General features: G+C 52.1%; 1 protein-coding gene across 5 annotated transcripts in view; it reads left to right on the top strand.

The window, feature by feature from the left end:
* LOC139440587 (neuroligin-4, X-linked-like) overlaps nt 1–25,467 on the top strand; it is a 354,500-nt gene that overhangs the window by 145,589 nt on the left and 183,444 nt on the right. For 3 of the 5 annotated variants that reach the window (XM_071220389.1, XM_071220388.1, XM_071220387.1), the window contains one exon: nt 25,125–25,291. The gene's annotated coding sequence lies outside the window, so the exon portion shown is untranslated. Of the gene's footprint in view, nt 1–5,435; nt 5,843–7,630; nt 7,722–25,124; nt 25,292–25,467 lie in introns of those variants that run through there. The other 2 variants (XM_071220390.1, XM_071220391.1) reach the window with 2 other exon arrangements.

Below are 25,467 nucleotides of genomic sequence, written 5' to 3'. Positions count from 1 at the left end.
AGAAAGGAATCTTAGAAAAGGTTGGAGGACAACCCACTGACACGTTGCGATGCCTTTTCCGTAGAAAGTGCAACATAAATGTTTATATTTCTCTGTGTTCACGGAAAAAACAAAACAAACCATGCCTCACCTCACAGGAAAGAAGGCTCTTTAATGTCACGCCCTTTAACTATAGTGCCACATGTCATCGGCTCATGAGGAACGAAGCTGGCCAACTTTGGGCGGAGATGGACGGTAGAATGTTCCTTGGCGTCTTGAGCTGAACCCGGAGACGTGGCGAGATGCGCCCGCTCATCCTCATGGGGAGAAAGGGCGGGCGACTCTCCGATTCCTCCGGCGGTGGCACACTGGGGCACAGGGCTCTAGCTGGGCTCCTTCGCCCCAGAGGAGTCCCGCATGCCGAGAACATGTACTGCGTGCTTTCCGTCCCTCATCCACTCTGTTCAGAAATTCTTATAAAATCCCCACACATTATCAGAAGAAAGGAACCAATACCATCTGTAACTTGTAGAAAGATACTATCTTGTACGTCAGAGTTATCAGTGCGGCCAGCTTTACTGCCTGTCTCCTGAATCTGTTCATACAACCCCCTGCCTCGGTTTCTCTTTCCCCAGCCCGTCCTCACCCCCACCGCACCCCCAAACCCTGAGAACCCGACTCCGTCTCCTGTGGACGGATGGAACCAATGGCACAGTTTGAGTTTTTAAACCTACGTTGGCGTTTTCCCGCGGCAGGTTTGGGGGGATTTGCATTTGGAGGCATTACTGAGAGCTGTTCCTTTTTTCTTTTTTTTTTTTAATATGAAAACTCAGTTACCAGAAATCACGGTTGGTTTTAAGAGTTGTGGATCCATCTGGAAAGGACACAGAGCCCCGATGAAGAGGACTTATAGGAACGTCCCACCTCCTGATTCCGTCCAGCTGCTGCCGTGCTACTCTGGACCCAGCCCGCAGAACCACCAACAGCTCCCTTTCTAGGAATTTCGAAACATGGTAGTTAAGCACAGCCTCTATTAAAAACCTAATCGTACCCTCTTAAAATTAAACACACACTATAAAAAGGTGATAAAATGCTTGAAACCTATCACTGACTAATCATTTCACTCCATTTTGCCATGATGGATATTCTGAGGTTATCTAAGTCAGATGGACCTTCACGCCGGGAATCCTGTATCATCCTAGGACACAGCATATTTCCAGGTTCGTGTCTCAGGAAACCACATTATATGGGATACTGGCCAGCATCCAAGCGTTTCATCCCAGAAACCAGAGACCCAATCCGCAGATAGTCTTCAGTACAAAGCCACGTTTCATGTACATTTTGTCCACAGAATAAATACACATTTGTGTATTCACATATACCATCACACATACCAACTTTTGCATTTATTAAAGGATCGTTCCTTCCACTGGGTCGGTGCACGTTGAATAATTCTTATTTCCCCCACTTTTGGTGAGGAGGTCTGGATGCATTTTGATGAAATTGTAATATTGTACAATGTGTCCCTTAACGCATCGAGTCCGTGACTTGGATCGGTATTTATCAACGCGTCGCTCTTCATCACCGCCGTGGAGGACGTATGTGGGTGATTGGCACTTGTCACTGTAACTTGTCATTCTTTGCAAGTAAAGCCCTATTACATGAAATTCTTTTTCAATGGTTTACGGATGTCTTTTCTTGTCTCTGCTTCGGTGTAGAAAACAGGAATTTCTTTAAAGCCTGCTCCTAGTTTTATTATCTGCCGTGATGCCGTGATTTATAAGCAGCTTGTATTTCGATGGCATCTCTGCTTCCTGGCTCCCAGCTCCCCGGACCCTGGGAGTCTCCTCAGCAATGGGAGCAACCGCAGCATCGTGTGGTACAGCGGTTGGGTCCCCTCTGCTCCGAGCCTGAAACCACTTCAAAGACACAAAGGGGAAGTAGGTGTCTTCCTGTGTGTGCAGTACGACCCTTTCAACCACACCTGTGTGTGTGACTGATATGACACTGGGCAAGTACCCACGATGGGGACAGACTCCCAGGGGACCCAAGCAGGAACAGGGGGCGGGACGCCCAAATTTGCCCAGTGGTCTCGGAGGTGGGGACAGGGGCTGGAGATTGAATTCATCCCCAGTGGCCAAGGGTTTCATCCATCACTGTCATGCATATATTCCCCAAATGGGGGGGACACAGTTTCCAGAATGGGGGACCCATATATACATTCACATCTGGTGGTTATGGACTAACGGTCCTTTGTCACATACCATGGAGGGGACAGCGGACACACTGGTACTTAGAAGCACAGATGACAGCCTGTGCCTGCCATTAGCATTGACGTGGAGGATGGTCTTCCGGGACGGAGGCTTTAAGTCGAGAAATCAGCTGCTGCATCCGGTAGGGACGGTCCCAAGTGAATTGAACGGTAGGACCCCCCGTGGGTGTCTCAGAAGTGCTTGGTGGTGTGGGGGGAAACGCACCCACTGGAACGGGTGACCCGAGCTGTCCGCTACGTAAAGGCAAAGCGTGCTTTGTGCACAGTCCAAGGGTTGCGTCCCTCACCTGCGCTATGGAGAGGAAATACCAGCTTCGCCCATTGGCGAAAAGACAAGAGCAAACTCGGTGGCATGCTGCGTGTGGGGAACTGCGCTGCTGACGGGCCTCCCCTGCACTTTCAGCACACAGAATACTGTTTTCTTTTTAAGATTTTATTTATTTATTTATGTTTTTAGCTGGGGAAGAGAGGGAGAGAAACATCCATGTGTGGTTGCCTCTCGTGCGCCGCCCCCTACTGGGGACCTGGCCTGCAACCCAGGCATGTGCCCTGACTGGGGATCGAAACGGCGACACTTTGGTTCGCAGGCCAGCAGTCAATCCACCGAGCCCCACCAGCTGGGGACAACATAACTGTTTTCTGTGGCGCTGCAGTGAGCTGCCTTTTAGAATGGGGGGTGTGCTACGTTGTAGGGCTGACAGAGGCCCATGAGGCTTAGGAAGGAAGGACGAAGATGATTCTCAGAGATACAGAGTGCAGGAGTCGCTGTGTTATTGTGCTCTGTGGCTCCTAGAACTTGATATAATACAGTTTCCAGAAAACGTCCACCTTCCTCAAGTGTGCACGGGCCTTCCTGCTTAGGTCACCTGCCTGTGTATCATCCCGTACGTGGGGCTGACAAGAGAGCACAAAAACAAATTGAAGAGAAAGAGGAAAACAGGAAAAGAGATGGGGGAGAAAAGAGAGAAAGGACATTATTTTAGTTATTTTTTTTAAGTATAATGAAAGCCAGTTTCAATGTGAATTTAAAAACATGACCTGTAAGTAAATTTATTTTCCTCCAAGTGGCCAACGTGAAATCAATATTCCTTGGCGGTCTGGACCCCCACGTGCTTTCTTGAAGGACCACGGATCCCAGAGAGCCAACCAAGAAGCCTCGTTAGGGTCACGGTCGGGGCCGTACAGACCCAAGGCTTCAGCAGCTACATGCGTGGTGCCCGAGATGGGCCACACCCTGGGCATGGGGCTCCTGCGTGTTCTGTGGGACTCCCGCCCCTTTCTGCTCTTAGTAAAAACCTCGTCCGTCCCTTCATCTCAGACCAGAAGGTGGACGACGCGACGATTGGGCTCATCACCTGGGCGAACGTACGTCTTCAAGGCGGCCGTACCCGCGTGGGATCAAATCTGCCCCTAATGAGGCACCGTCCGTAGGAAGAGAGCATACCAGTGTGCTGGCGTTCACGTGGGGTCCCTGTTGCTAAACGATGCGCTGGGGGATACATATGTTTACGTCGACACTTTTGCGTCTGTGCTCATGTGTGCCACTGACTGGGGACACATTGTGGGAGGCAGTATTTGTTACCAATACTGCTGTGATATTATCTATCTTAAATATTTATCCAGCTGTAGAGGAAAGCATTTCTTCTACATCATGTAGACATTTTCTGGGTATGCCTCTTTTTGGTAAAGGGTGTGTTTATACATATTATCTCATTCGATCGTCCCAGGAAGCCCACAAGAGCGCTACAGGGTATCACAGTTTCACAGCACTGTTCCCTAAGGTACCCGCGGCACCACAGACTGCCCAACAGGTCCAAAGTGGCGAGGGCAGACGTGTGGTGTGAAACGAGCTCCCCCGCCCCCTTAGTCGCCACGGCCCCCAAGATTCCTTCTCTTCAAACGCCTGACAAGCTGCCATTCGATGCCATCACAGTGAATGATGATGACACCAGCTTGGGGGCCTACGCGTGTGTCCTGCATGCAGAAGCCACCGTGGGAAGGTCCTGCAGGAAGGGGACGTGACCTTCCGCCCTTTCGTGAGTGACTGCGTAGGCCTGAGACGAGAAGGAAATTTCCTTTCTGTAATTGTAAGGAAAGGAAGCAGGAATTGGGAGCTTCTTGCCCGTCGAGTCCTGTTTTAAGCTCGTTGCAGAACGACATGGCGGGGGGGGGGGTTAATTTTGGTTTCTCCACCTCCCCGAAGCAGCCGTGGGGCAAAGCATTTCCACGCACGCCCGTGGCCCGCCCGACGCTATCCAAGCCCCAGCCGTCTCGGTTCAGAGCCTGTGTTCCCACTGCCACCACCCTACACGGTGTCCGCTTGTTGACGGACCAGGGACTTCACATGTTGTCCACGTGGTGTGGTTTCTCTCAAACCCCACGACAAGTACGAGGCCGTCTGAGCACACTTGATGTCCAGTGGGAAGGGTCACCTCCCGGACCCCGAGAATCAAGAGGGCTGTTGACAAAGAAGTGGCCGATCACAGATGGCCTCATGGCCTATATTGGATTGATCAAAAAGCCATTACTGAGTAAGGAAAAAAAAAACAACCCAAAGGCAGGAGCTGAGCCCCGGCTGGTGCGGGTCAGCTGGGACTGTTCCGCCCTGCGGGGACACGGCTGCTCTGCGAGTTTGGTCCCCAGGAAAGGCAAGTGATGGATGTTTCTCTCTCACAAGGATGAGTGTCTCTGCTTCTCTTTCTCCCTCCCTTCCCCTCTCTCTAAAAACTATGAAAAAATGTTCTCGGTTGAGTATTTAAAACACACACAGACACACTCACTCATCAGCTGGGCATAAGAGAGGTAGGTGTTTGTCCTTTGCGAATCTTTATTCTCATTTCGCCGCCCCCCTCCATGCATATCATTGCTTCGAGTACTTAGAAAAAAATATATCACAGTAGCCCCCGGGAGGAGCAGGATCCGTCAGCCTGACCAGCCAGGGCCGTGCTGCGGAGGCGGCCCGAAACAGTTAAAGATGTTTGCAAGTATCGCGGCGCGCTCGGTGCAGAGCGCGGAGACTCGCCTGCGCGCCCCCCGCCTGGTGGCCCCGCGTGACGCTCACCTGTCCCGCCACCCGGGCAGCGGGACCTCTGGGTTCCAGCTGGTTCGCGCCGGGAGGAGCTGCTCTTTCCCCGGGCTGGCGGCTGTGGCGGTGGTTTCTCCGGCGCTAAGGCGAGTGCGGACATCTATTGGCTGCTAGGTTCCTGAATTTCATTCAGTTTGGTCCAATAGCGCAGGGGGAGCAGGGAGGCTTCGGGACCGCTCGCTGCCATCTCGCCTTCCCTCGCCGCCCGGACCGAGTGCCTCCAGCACAGAGGTCTCATTGAGACCTCGCTCTGCCCGTCCTCTCCCCACTGGGCTGCTTTTAATTCCTGACCCCACGCCTGCGGACGACCCAAACCACGAATTTCCTGCCCCAGGCCGTGTCGGGGGTCCCCGCATTCCTTTGGAGACGCGAGTCTAGCTGGGATTGGCCACAGCCAAGGAGCTGGAACGGAATCCATCCTCCCCGTTCGCACCTTGTCGGGTCTCCGAGGACAATCTGGATGCGTAGAAAGAGCAGTCCGCCGACGCAGCTCCTCCAGGGCTAAGGTAGGTGCCGTTTTCACATGCGTCTCTGGGTTATTTAGTTATTTTCGGAAGCCTTTGGAACGGTGGGACTCGAAGGCGCTGCCCGGCCACAGGCGATCAATCTCTCTGCAAACGTTTGCGCTTGAATTCATCAGACATATTTTTTTTTTCCTCCCTTTTCTTGTGAAAATTTGGACAGCATGTTCCCCCATCTGTCGCTGCATTTCTTAGGTGTGGGAGGGAGTGTGGACCTACGGAGATGGACGGCGTGTCTGTGCAAGCTTCTGCACATCTCGACAGAAATGTTCAGGTTTTTTTGTTTGTTTGGACTTAAAAAAATAAAATCAGGGACCACCGCGGCTCGGTAGCCTTTTGCTGCAATCAGCTCTCTGCGAGGCTCCGGGGCCGTGTGCGGGGTGTTTACAGAGCGGCGCTGCCTTCCATACAAATAAACAGACGAGTGCGCGGGGCAGGGGACGGCAAACAGACCTCCGCAGTGTGCGGGAGAGACGGAGCAGGGACCAGGTCCCTGCAAAGCCCGGGCCGCAGGTGGACGAGGCAGGACGACTTCTGCAAACTGTGAGCAGCCAGGGGCTCCCCCTCCTTCTGCTTGAAGGCAACTGCCGGCTCCTACCTCCCGGGGTGCTTTTTGGGGGTTAACCACGGAGGAACAAGGAAAACAGGCTTGGCTGGGGTTGCATCAAGCCATCCCCCCACCAGCCCCCCTTCCGCTGGTGCCTGGGATAAGAGGAGGGCTTGTGTGAAGCACGGAATTACGCACGTGATTGATTTGGGACCCGGCTGGGCTTTGCTGGGGACCCGGGCACGCCGGAGACCCCGGGGCGGGGGTTGGGGGTGGGGGGACAGACGACATCTCCGTAGCTTAGCGTTATTCCCGCAAAGCTGGGGAGCGGGCTGCCTGCCCCCCTTTCCTCGTGCGTGTGGGTTGGGGGAGAGGCCGGCGGCAGAAGGCGCGGGGGTGGGGGGTAGTGGCTTTCCTTTTTTGGAAGCCTTAGGGTCTGGCCTGGAGCTTTCCAGCGGGCGCGCAGCACCGTCTCGACCTGCCCGCGTTTCTGGCCGACCACAAAGTTGCAGGCTGCGGGCTAGCCCGGCTCCTCAGGGGATGCGGGCCCCCAGCTGGCGCCCACAGAGGGCCCCGGTGCCGGAGAGCAGAGCCTGCGGACCGCACGACCGGCCGGTCCCCTGCCCGTGGTGGGGGCTGGGGGGCTGGAGGCTGGGGGCTGGGTACTCAGTTCCAGTCTGTGGACCAGCGCCATGGCCTTGGGCGACGTAACACATACCTCCCACCCCCAAGCTGTGCGCTGTCCCGCGCTTCTAAGGACCCCCGCCCCTCTCCCACGCTTTCCCCGGCCGATTGCATCCTCGACCCCCCGACCCCCCGCCTTTCCGCGCGGCTGGTCTCGTCCGCCTCTTATTCCAGCGGGAAGATCCGAGAGCGAGAAGCGGCCAAGCCCGCAGCGCGCGGGCGGGGGGCCGTGGGGGTGGGCGAGGGGCTTTGAGGCCAAAAAAAAAAAAAAAAAAAAAAGCGAGTGAACTTGAGTCCCGCCCTCTCCCCAAGGCCGCGGCGGCGCCGGCGGCCCCCGCGCCCCCCCCCCCCCCCGGCCTGCGCCCGTGCTCGCGCGGCCTGACCTGCGGAAGCGCGAGTGGGGTGCGGGTGGAGTGGGAGGTGCCGCCCGGCAGAGGATGCGGGGGTCCGGGGCCAGCGGCGGGAGGAGGGGCCGAGGTCCCCGCCTGCGCCCCGCAGCTGTTTCCTCCCCCTGCGCTCGCCGGGACGCCAGCCGCCTCCCCCGGCGCACTCGCTTCCCAGTCCCCTGGACGCCCCAGGCCTCTCCGCTCGCGCCCCCGACCGGTCCCGGCTGCTTCACCCCGCAGAGAAGCGGTAAGCTGGGTTCTCCCCGCGGGGGTCTGGAGCCGGCCCCCGGGGTTTGCGCCCCCTGCTCGGGGCCCCGCGCCGCGCGCAGTCCTGGGCCCCGGCGCTCCATTCCCGCGCCTGCTCGCCGCCAGACACAGCGCCCTTTCTTCCCGGAGCGGCGGGGGCGGCCGCCGGGGGTCCCTCCGGCCCCCGCAGCCTTGTGGCCTGGCCGAGACCACCGTGGGAACGGATGTCCCGCCTGGAGGGTGAGGGCCCGGGAGGACGTGCTGTGCATCTAGCCGGCCCCTTTCTCGGTGCCTTTTTTTTCCCTTTTTTTTTTTTTTTTCTGGCTGCGGGTTTCCTTTTCTCTGACTCCTTCTTCTGAAACCGACCCGCAGGTGCGGGCTTTTCTTTATACTTGGAGCCACTAGGCTGCTATTTCGGGACTGGCGACGGAGGGGGTGCAGGAGGCAGCCGGTGGGGGGGTGTCCAGTGGGTGGCGGTGGGGTGGCCCCGCCATGCGCCCTGGCTTGCAGCTGGCGCCAGCAAGGAGTGCGCGCGTAAGGCCCGAAACCCGGTGCCTGCGCGAGTCTGGGGCGCGCGGCGATGGCTGATCCCAGTATGTCCTTTGGATGGAACTTCAATTGGGGGTGAGGGTTGGTGGGTGCGGGGGCTACCGAACTAATAAGCAGGTGCTGTTTTTGCGAGCAGAATCCACAAGGTGGTAGTATGGATTCTTCATTTGATGTGATTTGATTTTTTTTTTTGTATTTGGTCAGTTTGCGGGGGGGAGGGGGCTGGTTCCTGGGCTCTTATCGTCTGCTTTCTGAAGGGGATCCACCCCCCAGAGCGCGTTGCATTCAACTGTTTTCTAACGGGAGGGGGTGCGAGCCAGCTTCCTCCTCCGGGTGAGCACTCGCCATGATTTGAGGGGACGCACAGGGGGATGGTGGAAAAAGAGGGAGAAAAGAAAAAAAAGTTTGGGGCGACCCGGGTACCCCAAGGAAGCAGAATTTCCTGTTTGTGCAGGCGTTCTGCGGGCACCGTAGAAGAGCGTGCCTGAGACATTTGGGGCAGGTACCTTCCTTAGCCGCAAAGAATAGGACCCACCAGCGCGCAAAAATCCTGACTTTCAATCACGACAAAAGCAACGTCAGCGGCTCGGAGAGCTGCCTGGTGCCAGGGAAGATGCTTCGCGTGTTCCTGAAGGGTGCGGAGCCGGGAGACGGGATCTCAAAGCCTGCATTTTTCCGTGCAGTTCTCCGAGGTTTGCATTTTTTGGCGTGGGCAGGCCCTGGGGAGTGGAGAATTATTCCGTGCCTTTAGCTGGCTGTGGGCAGAAGTGGCCAGCCGTCCTACCAGCGGTCAGGATACCTCGTGTCTCTGCAGACAGGGCAGGAGGTTGGGGATGGGGTGGGCCGGCGGCCCGTGCCAATGTGCACGCCTTTATTCCAGGAAAAAAAAAATGCTCGTATTTAAAATCCGCCCTCAATTTAAGAACGTAAGAATCTCGCTGAGGCCTCTGCCTGTGTGTGTATATATATATATATATATATATATATATAGATAGATAGATAGATAGATAGATTTTTCAGGTTATAAGCTCAGTGTTCTATTACCCAAGAAAACGTAGGTGGCTACATACACACCGGGGTGGGCAAAAGTAGGTGTACAGTAGTCAGCCTGCAAAACCCAGAGTTGACTCTCCTATTATTATTTATGGATTTATTAATTGCCGTATTGTTTTCCATATGACCACCTGCAGCCCTGGTGTTGCCCACCCTGTGTGTGCCTGTGTGGCCAGGTTCAAGGGCGTCTTCCTCGGTATTTCAGGAAATGATCAGGGCCCACTGGAGGAAGGGGGAAATCGCTCCGTCGGTTTTAAATGAACGGCATGCCCGTGAGAAGTATTTGTATTTTTGTGTTTTGGAGACTGGATGGTTTCGAGCGAGGATTTCAAGGCAATCGGTTTCTGAACGTCTTGTCGGGCCTGTGACGCTCCCTGTCGGGTGCCTGGACACGTTCTCGGGCGGAAGAATTGTTCCCGTTCTTTCTGTTTCTTTCCTCATGAAGATAATCAGGGTGGACGTACATTTGGCCCTACCGGCAACAGCCACCTCCAGCTGATTGCGCCCCGAGTGTAAGGTCCTTGCGAAGTGACCCCGTGTTACATTCACAAGTGAACACACTTGAGCATCCTCGAAGTGTGTTTAGTTATGTATTGCTTATTGTTGGCTTCGAACGTAGACTTGAGATTTAATTTCTGAACTTGGCCTTTTCACATTATTTGTTTTGTCGTCATCTGGGGGAAGTCTCTGTTCTCTGCTCCGCGGCGATGACTGCTCAGCGCTTGTTAGTTGCATTGCTCTCGGAATGCGCCGCGGGGGGGGGGGGGTCTCTCTTCCGGGAACTTGTCCCAATCCATGCCTGGACCACGCAGAACCCTGAGCGAGATCAGGGGGCCCCGCTCCACCCCTGGGGAGAGGCTCCTGGCTTAGCTTGCCTGCGTCCGAAACCTGTATTTCCAGCCTCGTCAATAATGCCACTTGCCGATCGAGTTTATTTTCTTCAGACGAAGCGGCACATTTGAAAATGCTGTGACAATATTATGAGTCCCCTCACTCCTTCCCACACCGATCTGGGTAAAACATACTCACGTTCCAAACTTGGTGACAGCTGACTGCAGGCGTGTGGAAGTCTGGTGGCAGGAGCCCATTTGGAATACGGAAATCAGGCTTTAGTTTTTTCTAGAAGGAGGGGGGAAAAGTATGTTCAGGGTTTGGTTTATATCAGTTGCTCTTGTTTCTTTCTTTCCTTTTTTTTTTCCTTTGTGGAAACACTCTTTTCAGAAGAGAGACTTCATCTGCTGTTTGACTAGGGTACAGAATTCGGAGACAGGCGTTGCCTTCCCTGTAGGAGAAAGGGACGTGTTACCCCTGCAGCCACCACGGGCCACGTGGCCTGGCCAGTGGGTGAGGTCACGTGGCCCAGTCTAATCACCCGCCCACGGGCCATTCACGCCATGAATATTTTCCGGCGTTGTCATCTTTCTCCAGACAACCTCCACTGGGTCTTTCAAAGCTGTCACTGTGCTTTGCTGAGAGAATGGCAGGACAGGAAACCCCGCCTCCTGTTGGGGGGTGGGGCCGAATAGCACAAACGAACAAGAAAAAGAAGGAGGGACCGCCCAGACCTTGGACCTCTTTCAGTGAATGTATATGAGAAGGATTCTCTCTGTGATGGTTTATTAAACAAAATGTGAATTGAAAACTGGTCAGGTCAGCAGCATGTGAATGGGCGTGGGTGGTACAAAGGAGGAAGCCCACCTGAGGCTGTGATTTCAAACTTCAGGGGTTTGGTGTCGAGCTCAACTGTCCCAAGTGCCTGTGAGACACCCGAGAGCCACTGACCTGTGGTAACGGGCAGTCGCTTTTCAGACGGATCCTCGACGCTGGTCCGATCCAGCCCACCTTCCTTCTCCCTGAATGAGCCAACTGAACCCCAACAAAAACAAAATCTATAGTAAGGCGAGGTTGCTTTGAATCGATTCCAGTATAATTGAGGAAGGAAATGAGGAAGAATGAACTCTTCAGGCCTCCTTGGAATCAGTCTCAAGGAGAGAAAGCTGGCTGTCGGCGCGGTGCTCACAAAACGAGACCGTGTCCACAGCTCTTTGGAAATGTGGGCGATAACACGGAGCTTTGTGTGGGTGGTTTTATTTAAAAGTATGTTCCAAAAATAGTGCTTTGTCATAGTGCCGGAGTGCTGCTTCTGTATTACAGAATCAGACCTACTTGCTTCTGCGAATTGATAGTCGGTGATCCTATGAGTTTCCAGAGGCTAATAAGCCCTGATTGGATGAGGGGGACCAGGGTTGTGAACTCGTCATCCAAAATGTAAATTTTTATTTGGTTCTTTGTCATAAGAGCACTTGACAGATGATCTGTCCTCTTAACACATTATTTTTAAAGATTTTATGTATTTTTAGAGAGGGGAAAGGGAGGAAGAGACACATCAATGTGTGGTAGCCTCTCGTGCGCCCCCTACTGGGGACCTGGCCTGAAACCCAGCCATGTGCCCTGACTGGGAATCGAACCGGCAACTGTTTGCTTCACAGGCCAGTCAGTGGTCAATCTGCAGAGCCACAGCAGCCAGGACATACACCTCGTAACCTATTTTTAAGCATCCCGGACAGAGCTGTCGAGTGTAGGGATGATGTTGGAAGCACATCTCTGCAACTTCTCCTCTTCCTTAATTGAAACTCGATAGCCCTTGATTCTTGTCTCTCATTTCCTCCCACTCCCGCCCCCGCCAACCACCCTTGCACTCATGGATTCCGTGAATAAAATATTTGACTGTTTTAGATATCTTCAGGCATCACCCCCATCATCCAGGGTCAGGTTCCATTTGTATTTTTGCTTGCTTATGGATTTGCTCTTGTGGTGCTGGTTTTGCTTTTTTGCTTTTTTTTTTGAGTGATGGGAGAGGAGGCACACGTTGCAAAATACACATCTTTTGAGCGTGCAATTTTGCCTCTTGTTTTTCTGCATTAAAAAGAACATCGGCGTCCTTAAAGATGCAGCGGTTAGTATGGGTTTTGGATCTTTCAGGAGAGAGCCACGTTTCGTGAAAGCACGCTCGGCTCTGCTTAGAAGAGCTGTGGTGCATCCGTGCCTGTACTTCATTTTGTTCTGTCCTTCCAGCTGGGGTGGGGTGTGCAGAAGGGGTCCCTTCCTGTGTCTCGTATTTCAGCACCAGGCTCAGGACCGTGGCGGAGACTTTGACGGTAAGCCAGCTTGGGTGCAAGAGTTCGTGTCTCATAGACATGGATCGGGCGGTGGTGGAGAGCAGAACCTCTGGCGATCAAATCATTGTTCTTACTTTTCCCTCCTTAAAATAACTGTCCCTCCCCGAATGGGGTGGGCGGCTAAACAGAAAAATAAGTGCCTTGGAAGAAATAAAATGTCACTGTTACCCCGTCTCTGTGGGTCACTCAGGGATGCCCTTGAGCCCCGTGGTGAGACTGGGCATCTGTCCGTGTGTCTGCGGAAGTTTATGTACCACACAGGTCAAACCGATTTCTTCGATAAAATGTTCTTCTCATCCTTGGCCCTGCGTCACAGCAAAGCAGAAAACCTCCCAACTGTCAGCAGGAAAAATGCAACTTTGCCTTTGCCATTCTCGTTTATTTCTGGCCATCCCTTAACCAAACCCATCTGCCGTTGACACGTGTGGCGTGGGAGTTACCTGGGGTGCCCCTGCAGCGCCCCTCCTGGGAAGGCGAACACCTTCGTCGACAACGAGATTGAATAGAGAGTGTGCGTGTTTTGGAGTAAGGGTGCATTTCCTGGACGCTCCCTTTTCGCATGGGAGCGGTAGTGTCTGACAAGGTCCTGCCACCTGCGTGGATGGTGGAATAATGCACAGGGCAGGGGTGATACACTACGGTCCCCATTGCACGCCGGCAGGGGCCGTGCCTCTGTACCAGGGAGGACCGTCGGCCAGTGGTTGGAGGAACAGACTGCTGTCTTTGGTAAACTCGTAACCCTTTCGTGTGCCTGGTAGCAGAGAGGCCAGCCTTCCTGTCTGAGCCCAAGGGCTCCACGGGGGTCGGGGGGAGTGCTCCCCTCGAACCTGCTGGCACCTGGGCCAGCCTGGGAGACAAACCCGGCATTCATAGCAGTAAACACCAGAAGCTTGAGCCACAAAAGCTGAGAAACGCACAATAGCCCCTTCACAGTCTTGGCCTCCCTCATTCCCGTGGGGGGCCTTTGCCTTCTAAAGCCACCTGCGCTGCTGAGGTGCAGGGCACCCCAGGACCTGCCTTGTCCCGGCTGACCCCCAGGGGTATGTGAGGGGAGAGTGGACTCCTCAGAAACAGGGTCACACATCCCCAGTGTGCAGACAGAATGAGGTGTCGGGCGTGTGCAGACGCCGACCTGTGGAGCCCCGGCCTCAGGCGGCAGTGGGGGGCTCATCACAAAGACCCGTGTCTTCCACCAAATGGTTTCATTGGCAGATTAGGGCTAGATAACCTTCAGCCTCTAAACCGGCTCCGTTTCATTTAAATAGACGTCATTATGTCTGTATTATCATAAATGCATATTTTTGATATTTACATTGATGCCCTGCACATTTCTGTGATTGCATTTATGTACAACTTATGGAATGGGTGAGAAAGCCTTTATTATCGAAACGGAGTCGGTTTCAAAGTTCCTTGGAAGACTTTTCTTATGTCACAAATACAGTTTGCTCAGCCCTATAATTGTTACATAAATACAATTATGAATTGTAACATTGCATGTAATTGTATCCAGATACATAATGAGACAAGCTGATAGGTAGGGAGTTTGATGGGCCTTTCACAGAAGAAACTATCGTGCGTGGTTCGAGTTTCCAGGCTGGTCCCCGGTGTCTGCACTTAACGGCCCATAGACGCTACCATCTGACATCCACGTGCCAGGGAAAACTCGGGGAAACAATGAATGGATCCTTAGCGAGCTTTTAGGAGCTGCTGGGGGACTCTCCCATCCGTGGGGACCGACGTGGGGCCACGTGTGTGTCCTGCCCAAATGGGGAGGCATCTTCGGCCGCTGGAGTACAAGGCGGAATCTCTCCCAGGGGCGTGCAGCTCCACAGGGAAGACGCTGCGGCAGCCCGTGGGGGCATCGAGGCGCGGCCCACGGAACTTCTCTAAGCACCTCTGTGGAGGGGGTCAGCGCGCACCACTGACATGGCAGGGCCAGGGGTGCAGCTCCTTCGTGTTGGGGAGAAGGAAACTTCGCTAAGATATATTTACCTTTTTTTCTGGAAACGAGCGTCTTCCTCCAGCAGGAAGTTGTTCACTTTTTTGAAGAAACGTTTTTTACAAAGATTGTTTGTTTATTTGTGCAGAGAAGGGAAGGAAGGGAGAAACAGAAGGAGAGAAACATGGACTGGTTGCCTCCCCTACGTGTCCGGACTGGGGATTGAACCCACAGCCCAGATAGGTGCTCTGACTATGGATTGACCCACTGACCTTTCGGTTTTCAGGATGATGCTCCAACCAACTGAGCCACACTGGCTAGAGCTCACTCCGTGCTTTAGTTCACCTTATTCTGTATGTTCGTGATAAGCTGGCAGGTGGATCGAGTGGTGCAAATAGAAACAGGAAAGGGGCATTTCCCTGTTCTCGAGAATCCCCACCCAGGTGAATGTTCATCAGAACATTCTGAGGGTGTTTAGTTCTTGTGTATATCACCCCTTCCTGTGAGGTGGGCATCGTGGGCTTTTCGCTGCTTCATCCTTTCCCCTGTCGCCCCCTCCTCCCTTCCTTCCTGTCTCCCTGCTTGGCTTGCTTCGAGTTGGAGGCGTGGCGAAGGCTCAGAGGTCCTGCAAATCTCAAAGGGGAGAGGAAGGTAAACTGTTGTAGATAGAGGGAGGGACCAGCCCATGAGGAGAGAGGAATAAAAAAAAAGAGAGAGAGAGAAGGCTTGTGGAATGCTAAAGAAGCATTTCTGTGGCAATCGAATAGAATTCTTCACATGTCCCATCTATGTAGCTGAATATACTTTGAAATAGTTGTCAAAGTCTGTGTTTGCAAAACATGGATTTTCAGTTTAGGAAACCCTATGAGTAAATAAATACGTAAAACAGTCCTTTGATTCAACAAACAATTGAGTTCCATACATACACACACACACACAGACGCAAACATGTATATTTAACATAAGGTAGTAGGCAGCCATTGCCCACGGTCTCTAGTTAACATCAATAAGCAAAAGTTTCTCAACATTGCTGCACTTTGAAGGCACTGGCAATACCTTGAAGTGTCAAATACTGTAAGATCCCAGATGGCCGTCTCGGACTTGACCACGCCTGACAGGGTGGATTTTTTCCAACCCTGTAAGGTGCTTTGGCCTCATGATGGAACCTGGGGCACAGACAATGTCACTTATACTCGGGTTGCTTAAATACACAGTGGAGGTGGCGTCATCTCAGGAATAAAAAATAGCAATTGGTGGGAAGGACTCTGAAGTTTGAGTTCCTTCTTTCCTTCCCTCCTTCCTTCCGTCCTCCCTCCCTCCTTTCCTTCTTTCCTTCCATTTTTCCTGTTTTTTCACCTCATTTTTAATTTTGTGGCATTACCGTTAATCCCTCCTGTACCCTCTTCCACCTGCGCCTGCACCTCTCCCCCGCCCCGAGGGATGCACCTTAACTACAGTGAGCCTGCTGGCCCCTGGGTGCTCAGCGGCCACTGCCAGTGCTACACGGTAGTGTCGTCCCAGACTAGGTACTGGTCCTGCTTGCTCACTCATTTTACTCTGTCCCAGGACGTCCTTCCGAATGGATGCTGGGATTCTTTTCATAGTAATCCTACCTGTGTAGGTCAGCTCTCCTCCTCCCTCAGGTCCAGGGGTGTCGAGCTTACAGAAATAGTGCCGTCCGCCCGGAAACCTCTGTGGACCGGCAAAGCTCACGTCTTAGTGCTTCATGGAATCACCCTGCAGTCTTCCTGGGCAGAAATCACCCAGGGCCCCCAGTTGCAGGGTGGCCTGGTGTCCTTCCCTCCCCGAAGGTGCCCTAAAAGGAGGAGGAACATATTACAGACCAGCCAAACCCCATGGGTGAGGAAAGATTTTGGAACGCCCGTATGCACGGCCACGGGCATTTTCCCTTGTGATGGATGCTTTGAAAGTGATCTCATTCCCTTATTACGGGTTTTAATATAAAACTTTAATATGCACCCAGGCAGGTATCACTGAAATAGACCTGCAGAAGTGTTCTTCTCCTCGGTTCTGGGAACTGGGTCCTTATGAATAAATCATTGAAGGATGTGGTAGCTTTTCAAGGAGCTTTTAGGAGACACTGGGTTTTTTTTCTTTCCCTTGCAGGGTAAAAATGTGTATTAAAGGAACTATCGAAATTTTGAAAACCATTATCATTCCACAAGTCATCATTCAACACTATACAATGTATATAACTTCTGGTACCAACTTTGTGACTATTTTAAATAAAGATGGTAGTTATCTATATATATCAACACTTTTTGTATCTATATTATGCATAATGTATGTATATATCCGTACAAATCACATCGACTATTAGACACTGAATTTATGATAATTAGCTGTCAGTATCATAACTGATACCTAGGAGTACGCCTATACCTATGTACCTACCCGTGTTTATACATGAACTATGCTCATATTTATATCACTACATTCGTATTTTTATGTATCAATAGTATATTTATTTCTGTATCTACCTATAGTGATACCGTTTTGAGAATGATGTTTTCCAGAACGTTACAGCAGAAGTCACTTAGGATTATTACGAATCCTCACAAGCATCCGTTTTTCATGATTAATTCTCTCAGAAGGTCAGGACTTAATAATCACTCTTTACTTTTCTGACCTTTAGAGTATTTCTACAGTTTTGACCCTACAACATAGTTCCAGATCCTTCTGTGTAAATTCCGTGTTCTTCGTTCCGGCGGCGTTCCTCATTTCCTGTCTCTTTTTCGTATCGTTTTGATTTGTAACGCTTTATTGTGTCCTCTTCAGAAACGCCTTTGTATGTACTTTGGGAGCTTTATGGTGTGTGTGACTATCAAGCATTTCCAGTACATGCAAAAAATACAGACGCGGAGGAAGGAACGTGGGGACCATCACTCAGGGGCAGCACCTAGGGGTGCCTGTGGGAGTTGTGTCCGGGATGGACCCTCACCTTTCCCCTGTTCTCATCGGAGCCTCACGGAATCCCACCGAAGGTCCATCCTGGTGTTGCTCTGAACCATATGGGCCATTTTTTTTTACATAGGCACCCCATCTTCACCACAGCTAAAATCGTCTGCCACGCCTCCGCCTGTTCAGCTTCGACCCCATGCACGTCAACAGTCCTCCTCCAGCCGCTGACCGAATCCCGCCACGTCCGTGTGTGGCAATAACTTCATTTGCCTGTTGAGTTGCTTTCCGTTGCTCTGTCTCCCTCTTCATCGTCTCCCCATGCAGATTCTGGTGGAAGACACTGCTGTTCCTTTTATCCCGTGCGAAAGTAGGTTACAGAATCAGCAAAATGCGGGGTGCTCCGGTTATTTCTGAAGGAAGAGGCGTGGCTTCCCTGATAGTGTGAGGTTGCCAGCTCCCCAGAGAGGGGGGTTGGGACTGGAGGTGCTGCATGGCCCAGAAGGAAAGTTTGGCAAATACAGCCAGGTGTGTGTGGGGGGTGCTCTCCGGGGTTCCTGGACCTCACGCAATCTGGTACCCGACAGACATACACTACCGAGCAGGTGCAAACAGAAAGCAGGCTGGCAGCTAGCCTGTGTCTCAGTGCACTTGGTCACCCACTCACTCTGCAAATGCTGCCCCTTGACCCCCTCACACTTCAGCCAATTATGTCCGTTTGGCGGAAGCCCATCCTGCGAAGGATGTTTAGAAAGATACAGATGAAAGCTTAGCCACTGAACCTACCCAGGGACGCTTGGACATCGTTCTCATGCCAATAAGCAAGACCCAACCGAAGACTGTTGACGGACAGGTGGCTAACGGTTTGTCACTGCTGACTGGTCATTGCACCCTCTAGCTTTACCGAGATGCAGTTGACGTACAACTTTGTGTACCTTTAGGCTGTGCAGCATGCTGGTTGCATACACGTCTGTGTTACAAAGCTGTGGTCTTAGCTAACATCTTCATCTTGCTACATAGTGATCATTTCTTTTCTGTGGCGAGAACATTTGAGGTCTGTTCCCTTAGCACTTTCAAGTCTGCCACACAGAGTTTAGTAGCTACCATAATCCCTAGAACTTATCCATCTCATAGCTGGCACTGTGTGCCCCTGGGGCAACATCGCCTCTCTCCCCCCACCCCCCACGCCAGGTAACGCGGACCTATTCTGCGTCTGAGTTTGGTTCATCCTTCAGCGAGAGAGTCATGCGTCCTTTGCGTACAGGGCTGCGTAACTGAAAACCCAACACACGCTTGACATTTAACGTGAAGAGCGAAGTAAAAGAAGGAGCTAGGCACCTCTCAAAAAGAAAGATCTTGCGGGAAATAGTAAGGAATGCCCTTTAAGTGTGTATCTGTGGGTCTGTGTGTGTATAGTGACAAATACGAGTTTCCATAACGTAGATTAAGGCTATTAAACTGTCATGGGTAGAAGATCATTGCAATTTCCTATAGGAAGTCGCATTACGACACTTTGCAAGCTGGGAGGTGCTGGATAATACTGGGAACCCTATTTGATCTACTCCGATGGTTTGCGGGAACGTGTCTTCCTCCCAGCACGGGCTTTCCCAACCTTCTGCTGATCCCAAGCTGAAGATTCCTTTCCTTGTTGGTGGCTGCCCTGTGCGTGGCGGGTACTCGGCAATATCCAGGGCAGGGGTGTCAAGGTCATTTTCACCGGGGGGCCACATCGGCCTTGCGGTTGCCTTCAGAGGGCCAAATGTAGAGCTCCTTGCCCCTAGTTAAGGAGTAGTTACCTGTATACAGTCCTCAAATTACACATGGCCCTTGGAAGGCAACCATGAGGCTCATGTGGCCCTCCCCCCTGTGAAAGTGTGTTTGACACCCCTGATCTAGGGTCTCACGGCTGAAGAAGCCAGGAGCATGTCTGTGCCCGGGGGTTACAACCAGAAATGTCTTTTGAGGTACCCAGCTGTCCCCCAGGGGTGCCACCCGCGTCAGCTAAGAATCTTTGTTATAAAATGAGGTGTGCTTGTGCCGGCCTTGACACAGGCACCTTCCCTGTCTTTGGGACGTTACGTGTGCTGGGCCTGCCCAGAAAAACGGGGGGTGCGAGATAGGAACCCCATCATTTTCCAAGCTCCTCTGTGCAACAACAGGCATTGGCTGAATGAATCCTATATCCCTTGGACTGAGGATTTGGTGGCTTTTGGAGGATATAGAGCACATCCCGCAGTTGACCGAAAACAAAGACGAGATTGATTTGTACAATGAGAGCTTGAGATAGAAAGGAAAGGAAAGAAGAGACTCCTTGGGTTGACAGGCAGCTGGCTTGTCTAAAACTGGGGAAAATCGCTGAAAGGGGTACATGGGAAGACAGCGGCCCCGTGTGGGATACGCAGAATACGATGTCCGTCCTCCCGGTGCGCACAGGTTGCCGAGCGCCCTCAGTGCTTTCGAAGCTATTAACGTCCGTGGAAGCCGTACAAGTGCTCTCTGCACACAAAATTATATTTAAGACTCATCGGAAATGGTGTTGTATTTTCTGAACTGTTGCCTTGATGGATGACAATTAGGTTCTTCAACAAAATAAGAAGTTTTAATATTCCGCGAGTGACTGCAAGACGGATTTCTCGGGGGAGGAAAATGTGTTTTGGAGAGACGTATTATCAACCTCGGAGAGCGGGAATTAATACCACACGCCCCAAAGAGTGCAATGTAACATTTGTCACAAACGACTTTGTAATAGGTTATTTTGTATTATCGTTTTTAATTTCTGTGATAAATAGGCATCTTTGTCATTTTTTATGATAAAGGGATTATGCAAAACCAGTTATTTTTTATTCAGATGGCAATAAAGCAGCAATTGCCCTGGTTCACATAAGTGTCGACAGGAAGTCTCCAGTAGGTTTTTAACACCCTGGATGATACTCAGTAACGCAGTATTAGCAGTTTGATTCTGTGAGGCTGGATTGTGGGTCTCGTCTCTGCGACGCCCGCGGACAGGAGCATCCAGGTGCCTTTGGTACGCGCATAAAATACCTGCTTGAAAGTAAACCCTTCCGGGCAAGTCGTCCACCCAAATGTTCCGTGTCCACAGTGCCAAATCCCAGTTTTTATATGTTGATACGTGTACGTGAGAGAGAGAGACCCACTGCAATTTTCTCACATTCTGTTTGCAGCTTCACCAGTAGAACCCGAGGCAGAAACACCACGAGTCTGACCGTTGTGTGTTACAAATAAGCCGAACGACGTGGGTTAATTGTTCTTCCCAAAGATATAATGAGGTCCGAAACCCGCACCCCATACCAAGTGCTCTTATGTGGAAATAGGCCCCTGCACCAGTCACGAAGGGGAGTTCTTAAAGTGGGCCGTAGTCCAGTGGGACTGGTGCCCGTGTAAGGGGGGGCATGCCCTGTGGAGACTCAGCTCCTGGGAAGACAAAGTTGGGACAGAGACCCTCAGGTAGCAGGTGGATGCAGGCCTCCGAGTGACGGAGCTGCGAGCCCAGGAACGCCAAGGACTGCCCCAGCCACCTGAGTTTAGAACAGGAGGAAGGACTCCCCACCCCCCGGGGGCCGGGGAAGGCAGCGCGGCCTGCCGACACCTTCAGCGATGCCTTCTGCTCTCCGGTACCTTAAGAGACTACCTTCCTGTAGCCTGAACCGTCCACTGGCGGCCCTTTCTCAGCCCAGCCCTAACAAGCCCCTGGACCAAGAGCTGTCTGAGGCACTGACCCAAAGGGTGGGAGTGGGGGAAGGGCATCCCGATACCTGCACTTCTGGTGGGTTCTCCAACATGTTCCAGCAGCATGGGACCAGTGTCTTCCTTGGGAGCACCCCCTCCGTGTTATCAGGCCCGAGAGACAGCACAGCGCCCGCATGCCCCGGAATGGGGCTGGGCGCCCCTGTTCAGTGACAGGGCTCGGAAGCAGAGCGGCGGGCTCCACATCCCTCCACTGCAAAGCGAGTGGGCCTGCCCCACCTCCCCGTCCTTTCCAACTCCAATTGCACATGATTCGAGAGCCACGATCCTTATAATTAAGACTCTTGACTCGAATGCTGCTCGTTTACAGCTATGATTAGCGACGGCGGGGCCTGTATTTTCTGCATAAACTTCATTGTGGCCCCGGGGAGCTGTCGCAGACGGGAACGGAGGTTCGCCACACGAAGCTGCATAATTTTAAGCAAGTTCTGGAGATTGACGTACCGTGGCACCTCAACACTGACAAAAGTTTGGGCGCCTGGCGGTACTGACGTTCGAAAATCTAAAAGGTGCTAAAACTAAACGTTGGGGCAGGTGCGACTTTGAAGACTCTTCCCGCTTCGTCTTCTAAGTAATAGGTTGTAGGAGGTGACTGTCCTGTCCAAAGCCCATCAGGAAGCGCGCCGGGTCCTTCATCAGCTTCTCCAGCCTTCAGGTCTCTGGGTGCTGCGTATCCCAAGCAAAGGGAGCCGCCCTGGACCCCCGGCACTCACCCTTGCTTTCTTCCTCCCGGACTCGTCCCGGGCTCTGGGGTACCATTGTCTTCCCCTCTCCCGTGTCGTTTGGGAACAGGTGTTTGTCCTGTGCTCACATCTCAACGATACTTTCTGTCACCAGGTGTGTGTGTGTGTGTGTTTTCCCCCTCCAGCGAGCCATGCTCTGTCACAGCAGCTGGGTGTCCCAAAACTCAGTTCAGTTCTGATGGCAACTGGTGTTCGAACAGACCTCACAGGTGAGAGACTGGGTGCGCCAGAGCTCCCCCAGCCCCACCTACTTCACGTGTTAATTGCAAGCTGCGGCTCCCCAGGTTGCCCAGGGCTCTTCTTCCCCGTGGCTACCAGGCTCAGGTTCCCCTTCATGGGTTCCAGAATTTTCTAGAACAGCAGACAAAACTCAGGGGAATGGTTATTTACATTTAGCAGCTTATTATCTTACAAAGGGTGTGATGGCAGGTCCCGGTGAACAGCCAGGTGAAGAGGAACATAAGGCAAGCTCTGCAAGGGACCTGAGACAGGAGCTCTGCCCCTGTGAACTTGGTGCATCCCGTCTTGGCACGTGGGTGCGCTCAGACAGCCAGACGCTTCCTCAGCTCTGTGCGTGTGAGATTTTCCGGGAAGCTTTGTCACGTGGGCATGTTCCCTCACTAACTCCACCTGCAGCCCCTCTCACCTTCCTGGAGGATCGGGGTGGGCACCAGCGTTCCGAGTTTCCAACCACGGCTTTCTGGCAGCCAGCCCCCCATCCTGCAGCTGTCCAGCACCCCACCAAGAGCCTTGTCCTTGGAACAAAACATACTCCTAGGGTGCAGGAAATGCCAAGGGGTCTAGGGACTCTGTCCAGAACCAGGGTCGAAGCCCAAACATTGGCTTCTAGTTCTCTTATCGCTTAAGAAATGATAAGGGTTGCAGAAGCCCTGTGGCGTGGAAGGCAGGGCGTGGGAGGCAGAGACCAATATATATATTTTCTCTTCCTTGCCACGTGTCCCCACTCTGCCTGTGGCTTGATCCACCCGCTGCCTCCTCTGCCCTTGACAAGCACCGTCCACATGCGCCTTCGGTCCTCGTCGGCCAGGCCCCCTCGTGCCTCCCAGCAACGTGAGTTTTAGTCGCTGGTTTCCATGTTCCACGTTTATCTTCTGTAAGAGAGTTAGGACGAGGGGACGCACCTCGTCACGTGTTTGCAGAGTGGATGCGTTCCTGAAGCACGGACGGGACTTGCAAAGATAGACTCACCGCGGGCATCGAAGGCAGACTCTTTGCGTGCGTCTCTGAGCTAATGATCCTTTTCCTTAGTCTGCGTGTTTTAGGAAGGAGGGCTTCAGATGATGCTCAGGTACCATGAGTCCCTGCGTGCCTGTACCCCCCACCCCCGCCACCGTTGACTGAGGGCTGCATTGCTGGTATACCAGTTGTCTTTGGTTTTGTGCCGCTGAGCACGCAGACGTAAGGGCATTTTCGTGAGCATAAATGTTGAGTTTCAACCATCTGTCCTAGTTCTCATTGGCTGCTTGTTGAAGAAATGAGTCGTTGGAAGACGCTCCATTGATACGTATGGAGCAAACGAGAACTCAGACGTTGCGTGTTGAGGACAAGGGCTAACCGTGCACTGATCACAGTTTTCGGGGAGGGCTAGGCCACCCCGGGAGACCGGGACAGCCCACCTTTGTTCCTTAAAACATTTGCTGTAGGACGAACATCCTCTTTCACCCGAGCGAAGGGTTTTCCTTGGTTGCTTAGTTTGGTCTTCATCGGCTGGCAGGATTTACTGAGAATGTATGCATCCTTGAATATTCTTACGTGATTTAGTCCTTAAACACTACGCACCCTTCACAAATCGTCTTTGCCAGGATTGGTGCCCCCAAAGTTTTCACAATGTGGGGGGTATTTTCTTAAAGATGGTATCATAGAAAGGCTTTGTCAACTTTTTCCCATTCTCGTCCATCCCAGACAAGTGGGACTGACAGATTTGGGGAATGTTAAGGATTTTGGGAGCTTAATCATTTCCAGTCTTTCCTTAAAGTTGTAAACCTACTGTGTGCGCTCCTATTCCCCCTGTTTGGGGTGTGGATGGCGCTGCACTTTGAGTTTGCTTCTAAAGATTTCGGTCAAAACGACCCACGTGGGCAAGAAGTGAATTTATTTTGAATTATGAGAATTGCAGGGTGATTCGGGAGGAGTAGAATTGTAAAATTCATTATATATATTTTTACTTTAGTCTTGTTAAATTCCAAATTGAAATTTGTCTTCGTGGTTTTTTTTGACCTTCATAATGCTAAAAATGAAACTACTTCAACATTGCATTAAAAATTGGAAGCATATCCAAGACAGAAGCAGATGTTTTATTAAATATGCATCTTCTTAAAAATGGATATAGTCTGAAAGATTGTTCTATTTGGGAGATGGAGATAAAATGTGGGTTTTATAAATTAGGGTGAAAATTAAGGTCGTTTCTGCCCATTCGCACATTTACATACACAATTTGAAATATCCCGATAACCCCACGGAAAGGTAGAGATAAGTTCTTTTCTCTCTCGAGCGTGACTTTTTTTTAACCTTCTCAACAAATCCACCCAAATTAAACTTGTTCCTCCTATTTTTTTTCCCCATTAGAAATACAGCAGGCCCCTGCGACTCAGAAGAAAACTCAGTCCCTGATGCGTGACCCTGGGGCTGGTTTTCAAATTTAAAAACACCCCTGAAATATCTTTAGGCTTAGCAAACCAAGTCCACACGGACCGGTGGTTCGTGCATGTCGGTGCAGGTCCGCACGCACGCGGGCATGAGCCGTGGCTGAGTCAGAGGCGAGGGTCCCTGCGTTGGATTCAGGGCACAGACCTCCTGACAGGCTGGCGAGTCTCCTGCTTTTCCCTCCGCGTGTTTTCATCGGCTGCATTCTGAACGCCACGACCCTGCTCTCCTCCTTCAGTACCCCCTCAGGCTGTCTCCGGAGACCCTCTCAGGGCTGTCACTTTCCCGAGCACGACGCTTTGCTTCCTTGTCTTCGATGACCTATGAGCTCTTGCTTTGGTGACGCTCTTCCACCCCAAGCCCTCGCAGGAGGGGTTGGGCCACTGTATCTTTACAGAGCCTCCCCTGTTCCGTCCCATTCGGGGTCTGTGCTGAGCCAACCCTCCTGAAATGAAGTCCTGCAGGGTCTACAGGTGGCGTTTGTTGGGGGACGATCTAGGAGTGAGGACGTAAAAATCCCATATTGAAAAGCCAAGAGCTCGTCGATGCCATGTCTTAGGAAAACGTTCATTTCCTGACATCTTGTGTTCCAGGTGCCTTCTGGATCTACTCCCCCGGACGACGTGGAATGGCTGTGAGGGTCTCCACGCGCCCCCAAATCTTCCAGGGCGGAGATGAAATTATACGGCGAGGCTCACTTGAGACGTTATCGTAGTGTGGGGTATAGCACCCTTAGCGTCCTCGTCTGACTCCTTCAAAGGTTCGTTCGCTTCGACTGATCTATTCTGTGTGCCCAGGTTCCATTGAATAATACAAGGTTCTTATGGTAACATTTGTTAACACGAGTAGCTCAGCAACCTAGATTTGCCTTGAGTATTGAACACCAAATCATCGTAGATAATAAATATCTATATATCACGTCGGGTGTTTTCTAGC

This window comes from Desmodus rotundus, chromosome Y (genome assembly GCF_022682495.2).
Source record: "Desmodus rotundus isolate HL8 chromosome Y, HLdesRot8A.1, whole genome shotgun sequence".
Taxonomy (NCBI): domain Eukaryota; kingdom Metazoa; phylum Chordata; class Mammalia; order Chiroptera; family Phyllostomidae; genus Desmodus; species Desmodus rotundus.
This window is presented reverse-complemented; position numbering and strand designations above follow the sequence as displayed.